Source organism: Punica granatum, chromosome 5 (genome assembly GCF_007655135.1).
Source record: "Punica granatum isolate Tunisia-2019 chromosome 5, ASM765513v2, whole genome shotgun sequence".
NCBI lineage: Eukaryota > Viridiplantae > Streptophyta > Magnoliopsida > Myrtales > Lythraceae > Punica > Punica granatum.
Window position 1 is genome coordinate 12,233,309 of NC_045131.1, and position 14,806 is coordinate 12,248,114.

Below are 14,806 nucleotides of genomic sequence, written 5' to 3' on the forward strand. Positions count from 1 at the left end.
ATGAATGGATTGCATTCATGAATAATCAAATGTCATTAACATGTATATTGAATATATGTGAATTATTCCCCATAAATGGAGAATAGGAAGAGTCATATAACGGATGGAACCCATAGTCTATAAAAGGGGCACACGGCAAAAAGGAAAGAAAACAAGAGAAAAAGTCTCCTGCCTTCCATTGCTTCCTATAGCCGATTGAAAAACAAGAAGAAAATTCGACCTCAAAAGTGTTCACGCTTCTCTTCGAATTCGCTGAAGCGTTGCTGTTTGTGCTGCTGCTTCGCTTGTTGCCGTTTTATCCTGGGAAACGATTGTCCACGTAACCTCAAGCACCCAGGAGGGGACAATTCTGTTTCAAGGGGTTTGTGTCTAACACAGGACTCGGCTCTCTCTCGTATCTTTCGGTTTCGCCTTTGTTTCGGTTTGAATTTCCAAGTTCCTATACTAATGAAATTAAGTTAATTTGATAGTATTCTATTTGTCCGAATAGCTATTTGAATTATCGTTCAATTTTGTGACTTATTAAGGCTAATTAAATTTACGTCTTACAATCTTGAAACATAATTTTATTATTTGAACGATTCGAATGGCGTCGGGGAACGATGGAGATACGACCAACGGAAGCCAGACTACTGGCTCCGGCCCTGCTCCTATCTTGCCTAACCATTTGGTTAGCCAAAACGTGGCTGCTCCCTCGATGGTCCCTGTGAACCATGTCGAGAAGCCCGAGAAGTTCAATGGGTTGAACTTCAAGAGGTGGCAGCAAAAGATGCTATTCTACCTCACAACTCTGAACCTTGCAAGATTTTTGACTGAAAATGCTCCAACCCTATCTGTGGGGGAGTCAGATGTGCAGGCTCTCAGTGCGGTTGACGCTTGGAAGCACTCCGACTATCTCTGCCGGAATTATATCATGAATAGTCTTCATGATTCCCTGTATAGTGTCTATCAGGGGTTTAAGACGGCAAAGGAACTATGGGAATCCTTGGACCGTAAATATAAATCAGAGGATGCCGGTGCGAAGAAATTTCTCGTCGGACGATTCCTCGATTTTAAAATGGTGGATTCAAGGACCGTAATGAGTCAAGTGCAGGAATTGCAAGTGCTCTTACATGAGATTCAGGCTGAGGGAATGGCTCTAAGTGAATCCTTCCAAGTGGCTGTTGTCATTGAGAAACTGCCTTCTGGTTGGAAGGATTTCAAGAATTATCTGAAGCATAAGCGAAAGGAGATGACAATGGAAGATCTTGTTGTCAAGCTTCGAATTGAAGAAGACAATAAAAACTCCGGAAAGGATCTCATCCTCCCTGCTGCTAAGGTAAATGTCATGGAGCAAGGGCAAAGCTCTAAGAACAAAAAAGGCAAGAAGAAGCTGGGTACGAATGGAGGAGTCTTCAAGCCCAAGTTTCAGGGGAAATGCTTCAACTGTGACAAGAAAGGTCACAGATCTGCTGACCGCAGGCTCCCAAAAAGGAAAAAGGATCATGAAGCAAACGTGGTCAATGAAATGGCTCGAGATGTGGCAGACATCAACCTATCTGCTGTGGTTTCAGAGGTGAACCTCATTGGGTCCAACCCAAAGGAATGGTGGCTTGATACCGGTGCCACCAGACATGTGTGCTCAAATAGAGACCTGTTCTCTATGCTCGAACCGGTCACTGGGGAAAGGATCTATATGGGAAACTCTGCCCATTCTGCTGTTGAAGGTCAAGGAAAGGTAGTCTTAAAGATGACTTCAGGAAAGGAGTTGACTCTGAACAATGTATTGTACGTACCTGAGATTCGGAAGAATTTAGTCTCCGGGTCATTGCTGAACAAACATGGGTTCAGGATGGTTTTTGAGTCGGACAAAGTTATTATGTCCAAGTCTGGAATGTACGTAGGAAAGGGATATGTATGTGACGGGCTTTTTAAGCTCAATGTAATGACCATAATCAATAAGAATTCTGGTTCTTCTGCGTATTTGATTGAGTCTCCTGATTTGTGGCATGGAAGACTAGGTCATGTTAATTATAATACTTTGCGTAGATTAATTAACTTGAATCACATACCTACATTCCAAATTGATTCACGGCACAAATGTGAAATTTGTGTTGAGGCAAAATTGACAAGATCACCCTTTCAAACGATTGAAAGGAACACCGAGCCACTAGATCTAATTCATAGTGATGTATGCGATTTAAAGTTCGCAACAACAAGAGGTGGTAATAATTATTTTATTACCTTTATCGATGATAGTACAAAATACTGTTACGTATATTTGTTGAAAAGCAAAGATGAGGCCATAGAGAAATTTGTTCTCTATAAAAATGAAGTTGAGAATCAACTCAACAAGAAAATCAAGAGATTGAGGAGTGACAGAGGAGGCGAATATGTAACGCCTTTCGGGGAATTCTGTGCACAATACGGAATTATACACGAAGTGACTGCACCCTATTCACCTCAATCGAATGGTGTTGCTGAACGCAAAAATCGCACATTGAAAGACATGATGAATGCGATGATATTAAGTTCAGGATTACCTCAAAATATGTGGGGTGAAGCAATATTGTCAAGCAATTACCTATTAAATAAGGTGCCTCGAAAGAAAAGGGAAAAGACACCTTATGAATTATTCAGAGGTAGGAGATCATCCTACGACCACTTGCGAGTGTGGGGGTGTTTGGCAAAAGTAGTCGTTCCGGCACCAAAGAAAGTAAAGATCGGTCCTAAGACGGTGGACTGCATCTTTATTGGCTATGCACATAACAGTAGTGCTTATCGATTTCTTGTGCATGAATCTAAGATTCCCGATATACACAAGAACACGATAATGGAATCAAGGAATGCATCGTTCTTTGAAGATGTATTTCCATGTAAATTGAATGAGGTATCGAGTTCATCAAAACGAACCTCGTGCACTATGAATGATGGACTTCATGACGTAGATCATGAAAGGCAGGGTTCGGATGAAGAGATTGAACCTAGACGCAGCAAAAGAGCTAGAATTGAAAAATCATTCGGGAATGATTTTCTGACATATTTGTTAAAAATGAACCACAAAGCTATGCTGAAGCAGTAAATTCCTCTGAGGGACCTCTTTGGAAGGAGGCAATCAAAAGTGAAATTGATTCGATTCTGCGAAATCACACTTGGGAATTAGTGGATCTCCCCACTAGTTGTAAACCCTTAGGATCCAAATGGATCTTTAAAAGGAAAATGAAAGCAGATGGATCCATTGATAAGTACAAGGCCAGGCTTGTAATTAAGGGATACAAGCAAAAGGAAGGCTTGGACTATTTTGATACTTATTCTCCTGTGACAAGAATAAATTCCATTAGGATGATACTTGCAGTTGCGGCATTGCGTAATTTGGAAGTTCATCAAATGGATGTGAAAACAGCTTTCCTAAATGGAGATTTAGATGAAGAAATCTATATGGAACAACCCGAGGGGTTCGTGGCTCCAGGAAAAGAAAGGAAAGTCTGTAAATTGGTCAAATCATTGTATGGGTTAAAACAAGCGCCAAAACAGTGGCACGAAAAATTCGATAATGCAATGATTTCCAAAGGATTTAAAATCAATGAGTGTGATAAATGTGTATACATTAAAGAAACAGAAAATGGTTACGTCATTTTATGTCTCTACGTGGATGACATACTCATTGTTGGTAGTGATGACAGAATGATCAAATCTACGAAGAATATGTTGAATTCAAGATTTGATATGAAAGATATGGGACTCGCTGATGTGATTTTAGGAATTAAAATCATGAGAACATCAGATGGACTAATTTTGAGTCAGTCACACTACATAGATAAAATTCTGGAAAAATTTACCAAAAATGATTCTGGAATTTCAAAGACTCCAATAGACAATAATCTTCATCTATCAAAGAATAGAAAAGAGAGTATTTCTCAGTTAGAATACTCGCGGGTCATTGGAAGTCTGATGTATCTGATGAGTTGTACTAGGCCTGATATTGCATACTCGGTTAGTAGACTCAGTAGATATACGAGTAATCCGAGTGGAGACCATTGGAAGGCAATTGTCAGGGTACTCAAATACCTTAGATACACTCGAGATTACGGGCTGCACTATACTAGATATCCAGCTGTCCTAGAGGGATACAGTGATGCGAATTGGATATCTGATATAACGGATTCAAAATCCACTAGTGGATATGTGTTCACACTAGCAGGTGCAGCAGTTTCATGGAAGTCCTCGAAACAAACTATTATCGCTAGGTCCACAATGGAATCTGAGTTTATTGCTCTGGATAAATGTGGAGAAGAAGCTGAATGGCTACGCCATTTTCTAGAGGGCATTCCTCAATGGGAAAAACCTGTGCCACCAATTTGTATCCACTGTGACAGTCAAACAGCAATTGGAAGGGCACAAAGTAATATGTATAATGGTAAGTCTAGACATATACGTCGTAGACACAACACCATTAGACAACTGATCTCAACTGGAATTATATCTATTGACTACGTGCGGTCAAAGGATAATATATCGGATCCGCTAACCAAAGGGTTAAGTAAAGAGCAGTTTGAGAAGTTGTCAAAGGGAATGGGTCTAAAGTCCATTAGAGGAAAGGTTTTATAGCGGACACCCAACCTAGCTGACTGGAGATCCCAAGATCTAGGTTCAATGGGACAACCAAGTTATAGAACCGAATCAAATCACTGTAGGGAAGAAAATCCCTGGACCATTCCTTGATGAAACAGTGATAAACGGATAAGGCTAGCAATCTAAATTGCTTTAATGATATGTGAAATCACCTATGTGAGAGAAAAGTGAGGCCGCTTTAGAGGAGAATTTTTATGGACTTAATTCTTCAGAAACTCTCGCAGAACCAGAACGGTGTTCCATGGCAAAAAAAGGACACAACTATGAGAACCGAAGGAAGTCAGTTGAATCTTGTGTGAGGTGTGTAATATCTTTACACAAAACAGCAGAACAATTCAAGGACATCGTGTCTATTGGACTGCTAGTAAAGTACATGCATTTTCACAAGGGAAGGTTCAAGGGTGGTGACACCTACCTATCCTATACAGGTTCAACTGGTGAACACTATTTACGAGTCGAAACAAAACAATTTCCATTCATGTGGGGGATTGTTGGAAATTATGGCTAATGGGTGAATGAGGAAATTGCTCACGAGCTAATGACTCTTGATTTTCTTGGCGGTTACAAGAAATGAATGGATTGCATTCATGAATAATCAAATGTCATTAACATGTATATTGAATATATGTGAATTATTCCCCATAAATGGAGAATAGGAAGAGTCATATAACGGATGGAACCCATAGTCTATAAAAGGGGCACACGGCAAAAAGGAAAGAAAACAAGAGAAAAAGTCTCCTGCCTTCCATTGCTTCCTATAGCCGATTGAAAAACAAGAAGAAAATTCGACCTCAAAAGTGTTCACGCTTCTCTTCGAGTTCGCTGAAGCGTTGCTGTTTGTGCTGCTGCTTCGCTTGTTGTCGTTTTATCCTGGGAAACGATTGTCCACGTAACCTCAAGCACCCAGGAGGGGACAATTCTGTTTCAAGGGGTTTGTGTCTAACACAGGACTCGGCTCTCTCTCGTATCTTTCGGTTTCGCCTTTGTTTCGGTTTGAATTTCCAAGTTCCTATACTAATGAAATTAAGTTAATTTGATAGTATTCTATTTGTCCGAATAGCTATTTGAATTATCGTTCAATTTTGTGACTTATTAAGGCTAATTAAATTTACGTCTTACACGATTGCCCCTTGAGCTCTTCCCCGGCCGGTTTGTTAGCAGTGGAGACCAATTGCTCCGCCCCCACTTGCTTGAGATTCAAGAAAAAAAAATCATGCAAATTGCAATCAATGTAAGAAGATAGGATTTCATTCGGACAAAATCTCATCTCAATATTCGGTGCAGAGAATGGGGGCACAAGTTGCATTAACATTATATTAACTAGGGGTGACCCAGCATGTTACCGCGGATTGAATTTTTAAAATTTTTTTTGATTCATCATAATAGTTTGTGTAATAATCAATACAACGTATAACTGAAACTAATAATAAACTATTTATTTGTATTATGAACTCTTAATAGTAAGTAATCTAATTTTTCTAAAGATGTTGTCATGTTATCATTTATGATATCATTTTTCTTTTTATTTCATGAAGTATGTCTTGACTATGTGAAATGGGTTATTTTTTAATATAAAGCTTATATTAAAAATAATATTAAGGAGTGGTACGAATAAAATTTAAAAATAATATTAAGTAAAGGAAGACATGATGAACTTTAAGAAAATAAAAATGTTTACATTTTATAAATTTATGAAAATAAATTAACAAAAAAATTAATTTTCATTATTGGCTCTTTTTATATGGATAAAAGGAGCAAACATATTACCTGTAATTCAAAAATGCATTTAATTAGCATAATTTCTTAATGAATATTTATATATAAAAAAGTATACGATGCATGTATAACTCATCATAAAAATGTAAAATTGATAGAGAGAATATGGTAAAATGTGCGGTGTCAAATCTTATAATAATAATAAAAAATTCATATACTATATAGACATAAAATCTAAAATTATATTTTTTAATGAATAATTTGTCAACTATAATACTTAGTCATTTGACATGGTGGATCAAATAGATTGAACCGCTACTTTATCAAGCCAAGATTAATAATAATGGACAACAGAAGGATAATAAAAAAAAGAGGGAAAAGATTTTACACTCACAAACTAAAATTTTAAAAAGAATATCACATATATCATAATGTGTATATCCAGTACCTCTAGTACGAAATTTCTTCTCATTTTTCTAAATAAAAGTTGGGGTAAAACTATTTTTTCAAAAAATAATTCAACTATAGAAATGAATTATTTGATGTAACGCGTTGACCGAATTAAGTGATACCTTACTCAGATTAGATTTGAAACCACAAAAAAAAAACTTCTTGACATAACGATCGGATCATTTGACGAATGCGTCGACCAAGTTACGTGAAACCTTATTGGAGTTGGATTTGAAAACGCTAGAAGAGCTTAACTTGTCGACCTTGGATTAGATCTTTTGGTATAGCATGATCAGATTAAGTGACACTTACTAGGATCATATTTAAAAACGCTAAAAAAATTGGATAAGTAAATTTTTTTTAAAAAAAAAAAGGGTTATGATCGGATCATTTGTCATAACATGTCGACGGGATTACATGATAGCTTATTCGGCTTAGATTTAAAAACACCAAAAAGGCATAACATTTCGATATAATGATAAGATCATTTGGCATTAACACGTTGAGCAAATTATATGAAATTTTATCAAAGTTGAATATGAAATCACAAGAAATACGTAACGCATCGACAAGTGGATCTTTTACCATAACATTTTGATCGAAATAAGTAATGCATTTTCTGGGTTTAATTTGAAAACATAAAAGAAAAAAACGAATGTTTTAACTCGAAATCTTATTTAAACAGAATAAATATTGAACAGTTTAAACCAATCCATATTGATACTTCAAAATATTTTTAAAAGTAGGTTTATGGAACTAGTATGGGAAAAGGGGGTAAGCGGTAAGGAAGCTAGTAACATCCCGGTGGGAATTGAACTGAACCTCGTAATTGCGAATTAAGAACGAGTGCTCTACACTGCGTTATCTAATATTAGATTTGATATATGTAAGTATTTGAAATCTTTTTCATGTTCCTCGACAGTATGTACATACACCCCGGTCAGCATAAAGATATTACTAGTATCATGTATTTTATTGTGATTTGATACGGACCATTAGCATTAACAAATGCCTCCACTCCCAGTTTAGTATATATCTCGCGCATCTCAAATTATGGCATAAATTCGAGGGTCTCTTCTGAGAACCTCCCTGAGACTCGGGCTCACCGCACAGTGAACTCCCTCGTGCAGGACTGCGACTCCGGGGGCTTGCAGCATGCAAAGTCCACCAAGTAGACCCTGCGCATCATGCCACCTCTCACGAAAAACGTTACGAATGTAAAAACTAGGGTAAGTACGAGAGCGAGTTCCTTGACGTGTTTGGTCATGAAATCCGAAACGGATGCCACTAGACTCTCCAGTATCATAGTGTATAATCTGATGTAACTCGTCTCGATCTCTCTACGATAACGTGTGAGAGGTATGTCGACTGGCTAGAGTTATCTATAGATAATAATGAAGTTTCATCGTTGGTTGGGTTTACTGGGACGTCAAACACAGGTGTGGTGATTTATCATAGGTAGGAATAGGGTAGCAGACAGCTATGACCTCCTGAGACAAGACACTAAATGCGTGCCGAGAAATTGGGGATGGGTGCGGCTGAAATAATGCCAACGAAACTGAACGAGAGAGAGAAAAAAAGATGGGATATAAGGATTTATCTGAGTCCAAATTAATTAGAAAGTACGTCAAGTTCCGATTGATGTGATTGCAGGTGCTTGTTCTGTTTGCTTTTTAAATAGTAATTTTACTCAGTTTAATTAAACTCGAACCTTCCTTAAATTTAATAATATAATTATTATTATTTTATTTTTTTTATCATTTAATAATAATTTTTAATTCATATTTTTTCATGTTTATTTTTTATAATTAACATTTTAATACTAAATTTATCATCTACCTTTTATAATCAATTTTTAATAATAAATTTTCCATTCACTTTCATATATATATATATACATGCATATATATTAATATATTTATTAATATTTGCAATAATTACACAAATTCAAATTGAGTTGAATCACTTATTCAATTCGAAAGTCAAATACAATCTAAATCACTTAATTATTATATTAAAAATCACTTAATGAATAAGTAAAAATATTGAATTAATACCTAGCAATAAAATTTTGAGTTATAAAATAATTCATTTTTCATTTATTATTTTCCTCTCCTTAAAAGATCTTTTCATTCTAATTTTCCCCTACTTTTTCTATACTTATTTTATCTTTAACTAATTAGGAAATATTACCTATAAAAACATAAACTTTAAAATTTTTAATGTTTTATCATGAACTTTTTTTTTTTTTGAGAAATACACAAACTTCTTGTTTTTCTCCTTATCTATCATTCGTTGTCATTTCCATCCGAAACGCTAATGTGGCTAACTGACGGAGACAACTTGGCTAACAGTGAGTGTAGTGGCATCATGGGGAGACTTGGCTAACCCTCCCCCTCCCCTTCTTCTTCCTTCTTCTTTCTCCTTTGTCTTTTCATTCCTCAGCATGACATTCGTGGGGCCTCTTCGATTTTAGAGAGCCAAATGTGAACCAAACAGTGGAAGAAGTGTTCAATTGTTCATTATAAATAAGTTTTGACAGGAGGGAAGAAAACAGTTGGGTAACTTTGGCTCTTCTGCCGCGCATTAATCTCGACAAGCAGCCGCAATATTGAACTCAAAGGGCCCTGACTCTGATAATTATCAACCAAGTCACTTCGCCCCTACTCTCACAGCCTTTTCGTCTGCAACTACTTAATGAGGTTTCAGTGACCTCATGGGCGGCCCAAGAGATTCGGGGCCCTAAAGCCGAATTCTAAATCGGTGCCCTTAATTTATTTAATAAAATTAGCTAATCTTTTATTGATATTTTTTGTTTGACCTCTTTGAGATGCAAAATTATGCATGAATGCTTCTCTAATTGATATATAAAAATTCTTAAGAAAAATAGAACATAATATATAAGTATTAATTCTAAATTAAAAATATAAATTATGACATTTGAATAATCAAACAACAAGACATAAATATTGAACTCGATACACTTAATTCCTAAAGAATTCATGTAAGCACTCCAAGGTGATATTATTGATTTAATTTTTGTCGACAAAAAATGGAATTATTTTTCTTTCTTGATTACAGCCAAGAAAATAAGAGTTAAAACGAATAGAGCAATACCTCCTTTCCAGTTCTTAAAAAAATTGTTGATTTTTATGGGAATCGAAGATAGTGTCGACCAGAAAGAATAAAATTGACTGTTTCGGAGGGAATAAGGAAAAAAGACGATGGGAGATATAGACGTAAATAGGAAGTCAAGTTGCGAATATAAAAATAAATAAAATGGGCCCCTTTGTAGAGAAAAATAAAAACTGTGCATAAGTGAGTAGGGTATAACTGAATAATTAATAAAATGATGGAGAATCAGACTTTGAGAAATTCCTTAAGAAAGTTTAAGAACAAGAAAATGTGGGAACTTTTTTTTTTTCTTGGGGAAAAGGTGGCTTTTTTACATATAAATACACTAGGAAAATGTGGAGTCCAAGACAATGGCTTTAGGGGTCTTGCCGTTGGGCCGCTCCCGGGGTGACCTCATCCCATGGGGTGGGGACCACTAGCAAGCCCATCCCATGGGACGAGGGCTCCACCCCCATTAGATGAGAGTGGCAGTTGATGGCGAGTCCTTCGCCTTCGGTGTTGAGGTTGTTCGCGACCTCGGAAGATGCTAATGACACCGTCCAAACGACGGTGATGATAGCAAGGCCCCATCATTGGGTCGGCTCCCAACTTCACGTGGGGATTTTTTTAAAGCTCTTTCTTTAATTTATTACAATATTTCTTTTTGTGTGTTAAAGTATTGTACTGATGCTTGAGGACTGATAAACACAAATGCCACGTTAGTTAGAAATTAGAAAAATTGGTAGTATGATAAATTGAAACAAAATTGAAACTCATGTTTTTACAAATTAAATGAATTAGTTCATAATGAATATGAGGCAGATGTCGAAATTCATTACTTTATCCATAATATACCAATTATAAATATGATCAATCTAAAAATGTACGGGAAAATTACTACTTTAAAAGTTAACTAATACTTTTTTTTCCTCTCCGTAAACTTATACTTAATTAAATGCAAAATTTTACTGACATAAAATTTTATCAACTAATTACAAAATAACTAACCTAGAATATATAAAAATTACTTAACATAATATCGCTCATTTTCTTGCTTTTTTTTTCACTCTCCCTGACATTTCTTTTAAATTAGTCCTTGTTCTTTTAAAATTATTTAATTCAGTCCCTGGACATTTTCCAAAGACACCCAATACTTTCCTACTTGGATTCCCAATGTGTGTGCCCCGCTCAAATAATTTTGTTTCAATAATCATATGTATGTAACATGACAATGTGTGTTCTTTTTATGTTTTTCTGCTTCCATGAGTCGGTACCGTTTTATCGATTCCGTCAATATTATGTTTGTGTATGTTTGTATGTTTATCATGATCATGGCGGCACCAATTGTGTAAAAATATGTATGTTTATCGTGCTTGACGTGATAATGTGCTCTTGATTTGTGTTTGAATGATTTATTTTTCGTTTTAATCGAAATCTCACATGAATCGGTTTAATCATGCAAACTCGGTCTAAAATTAAAATTTTAAATTTTAAGACGGTCGGAAATTAGAGTTTATCGGGCGGTCAATTAATGGCTATTCTGACGACTCGAAATCCGTAGACTAAAGCATTCGGTAAATTTTTAATTAACCTAAAATTCTACATACGGGATAATCGCGACGTTAAATTTGGCTAAATTAAATCACTTGACTTCTTTAAATAAATTGTACGAACCGATTAACAATATGTAATCACGCTGACAGTTCAAGAACTGTTAGCCATGCCCTTTTCAAATTCACAATTTCAAAAGCACCGAGATACGTGTAATGTAATCTTGATTTTCATGCACACACATATTTACCGATTTCAGGGCATGACCACTGGTTTTTGTCCTGCCGTAACCCTAGCATAGGTTTGTGCATAGAATTGGTCAAAACATGGGAAAACAAATTAATCAAAAACTCGGCATAATCAAACTTGGGCAAATAGTCAAGTAGAGGGTTAGGTTTCGGGTTTTAGGTGAAAATACTCTTAATCTGTAAAAATCATATTGTCATGATACAAAATAATTTTAAAAATAACCCACACATTCAGGACTTGATTACAAACATCATGTTTGTCGGGTCTGTCAAAATAATGTCGAATGCTACATACCCTATCCATCATCCCTTTTGTTTGTTTTAAAGTAGAATTTGTATGCCAATATACCCCGGTTAATAATCAGTTAATTCACGTAAATTCGACGATAACAAGAAACCCCATTGTTTGTTTATTTGAGCTTGTCTGTTATATTTTTGCACTTGTTTTTTATGCAGATCGAGCCCGATCCTTTAGGACTCAATTCACACTGGGTCCAACGCCCATAACCGTCGATCACGGGATCAAATGCCCCCATACACCGAGTGCGCATTTAATTTAATTTTCGGTCTTTTTCAAAACCATACGGTGAGCATGAGTGAAATAATGGCCGAATGCGAACTGACCGGGATTTAGTCATTGTAACTTGTCTTTTATTTATTTGAGAAAACAATGTAAGGGTTTATGATGTATATTTATTCATATAATAATCCCGGTCGGAGAGTAGACGGTTTAAGTGTCTCTTCGAATTTATGGTGTCAAAACGTGCGAGTCGAGTGCAACCCTAAATCATGCGTTAAATAAATAAAATGGCAAGCCTAGCAAGCTAAAGTACCGATAGGGCGTGTGGGATATTGGCCCACACGTAATAGAACCCCCGAATTCGAAATTTTCGGTTCCGTACAAGATCATTGCCTTAGCATACTAGGTGTATCCATACCCCTAGACCTGGGCGACTCACCGGCCCTCAACTTTCGGGTCGTAAACAGGTAGTGACGACTCATTCTCACTTGCGTCTGTCGTGCGTCCCCGAGAAGGTGGATACTCCCAAGCCGCGTTGCATTTAGGCTCGCGCATGCGTGCCCCAACGAGATTAAAATTCGGGTGCGCACACATATTAATTCTAAATTAAAAATATAAATTATGACATTTGAATAATCAAACAACAAGACATAAATATGGAACTCGATACACTTAATTCCTAAAGAATTCATGTGAGCGCTTCAAGGCAATATTATTGATTTAATTTTTGTCGACAAAAAATGGAATTATTTTTCTTTCTTGATTACAACCAAGAAAATAAGAGTTAAAACGGATAGAGCAATACCTCCTTTCCAGTTCTTAAAAAAATTGTTGATTTTTATGGGAATCGAAGATAGTGTCGACCAGAAAGAATAAATTTGACTGTTTTGGAGGGAATAAGGAAAAAAGACGATGGTAGATATAGATGTAAATAGGAAATTAAGTTGCGAATATAAAAATAAATAAATTGGCCCCCTTTGTAGAGAAAAATAAAAACTGTGCATAAGTGAGTAGTGTATAACTGAATAATTAATAAAATAATGGAGAATCAGACTTTGAGAAATTCCTTAAGAAAGTTTAAGGACAAGAAAATGGGGGACCTTTTTTTCCCTTGGGGAAAAGGTGGCTTTTTTACATATAAATACACTTGGAAAATGTGGAGTCTAAGACAATGGCTTTGGTAGTCTTGCCATTGGGCCACTCCCGGGTGACCTCATCCCAGGGGGGCGAGGCCTCCACCCCCATTAGATGGGAATGGGAGTCGACGGCGAGTCCTTCAATTTCGGTGTTGAGGTTATTCGCAACCTTAGAAGATGGTAACGACACCATCCAAACATCGGTGATGATAGCAAGGCCCCATCATTGGGTGGGCTCCCAACTTCATGTGGGGGGTTTTCTAAAGCTCTTTCTTTAATTTATTACAATATTTCTTTTTTGTATATTACCTTATTGCAGTGATGCTTGAGGACTGATAACACAAATGTCACGTTATTCAGAAGTTAGAAAAATTGGTAATATGATAAATTCAAACAAAATTGAAAGCTCATGTTTTTACGAATTAAATGAATTAGTTCATAATGAATATGAAGTAAATGCCGAAATTCATTATTTTATCCGTAATACACCAATTATAAATATGACCAATCTAAAAATGTACGGGAAAATTACTACTTTGGAAGTTATCTAATACTTTTTTTCCTCTTCGTAAACTTATACTTAATTAAAAGACAAATTTCGCCGACATAAAATTTTATCAACCAATTATAAAATAATTACCCTTGAATATATAAAAATTACTTAATATAATAGCGCTCATTTTCTTGCTTTTTTTCTCTCGCTCTCCCCGACATTTCTCCACTTCCATGTCTCTCTCCCCCACTCTAAGAGAAAGCCTTGTATGTAATGGAAATACTAGGTGATATGTATCACAAACCACTTGGGATTAAAATACTTTAGCATAGGTAGTTTTATGTTAGTGACATGATATTGATTAAAAAAATATATTTTTGTTGAGTCTTTTGACACAACGCCGTAATGTATCACTTTTTTTTTTTAATGGCCACCATTTTATCTATGATATTTATAGTGCTATTGGGCCAAAGGACGACACTTGATAAGAATCATGCATGATGCAAGTCACTATTTAGTTCGTAGAATGCAAGCCACTATTTAGTTCGTAGAATGCAAGTCACGGAGTTCATCACTCAAGCCAAACCCGAGACTTGCGAAATTGAAGAAGCATAATACACTATGAAATATTTTATGTGACGTAGATATGGAAAAGAGAAAAAGGCATCTATGCTCAAAAGCCTAACTTGCAAAAACACCCAAATAACATAAAATTGCAACGTCTTCTGCAGCATCATTTTCCCCTGAATGGAGAGAATTCGCCCTCGAATCGTCATCGTTCGAGCTATCGCCATGATCTTCACGAATAGAGAAATTAATACGTTTCTGCTGCTTTCTCGCTCGGCACTTAAATGCCTTATTCTCTTTGCGAACTATTTCTGTTGATTCTTCATATATAAAATTCCGTACACCTCTTAGCCAATAAATACTTTCACTGAATCTTTGCTTTATTGATCAAGTCACGTAC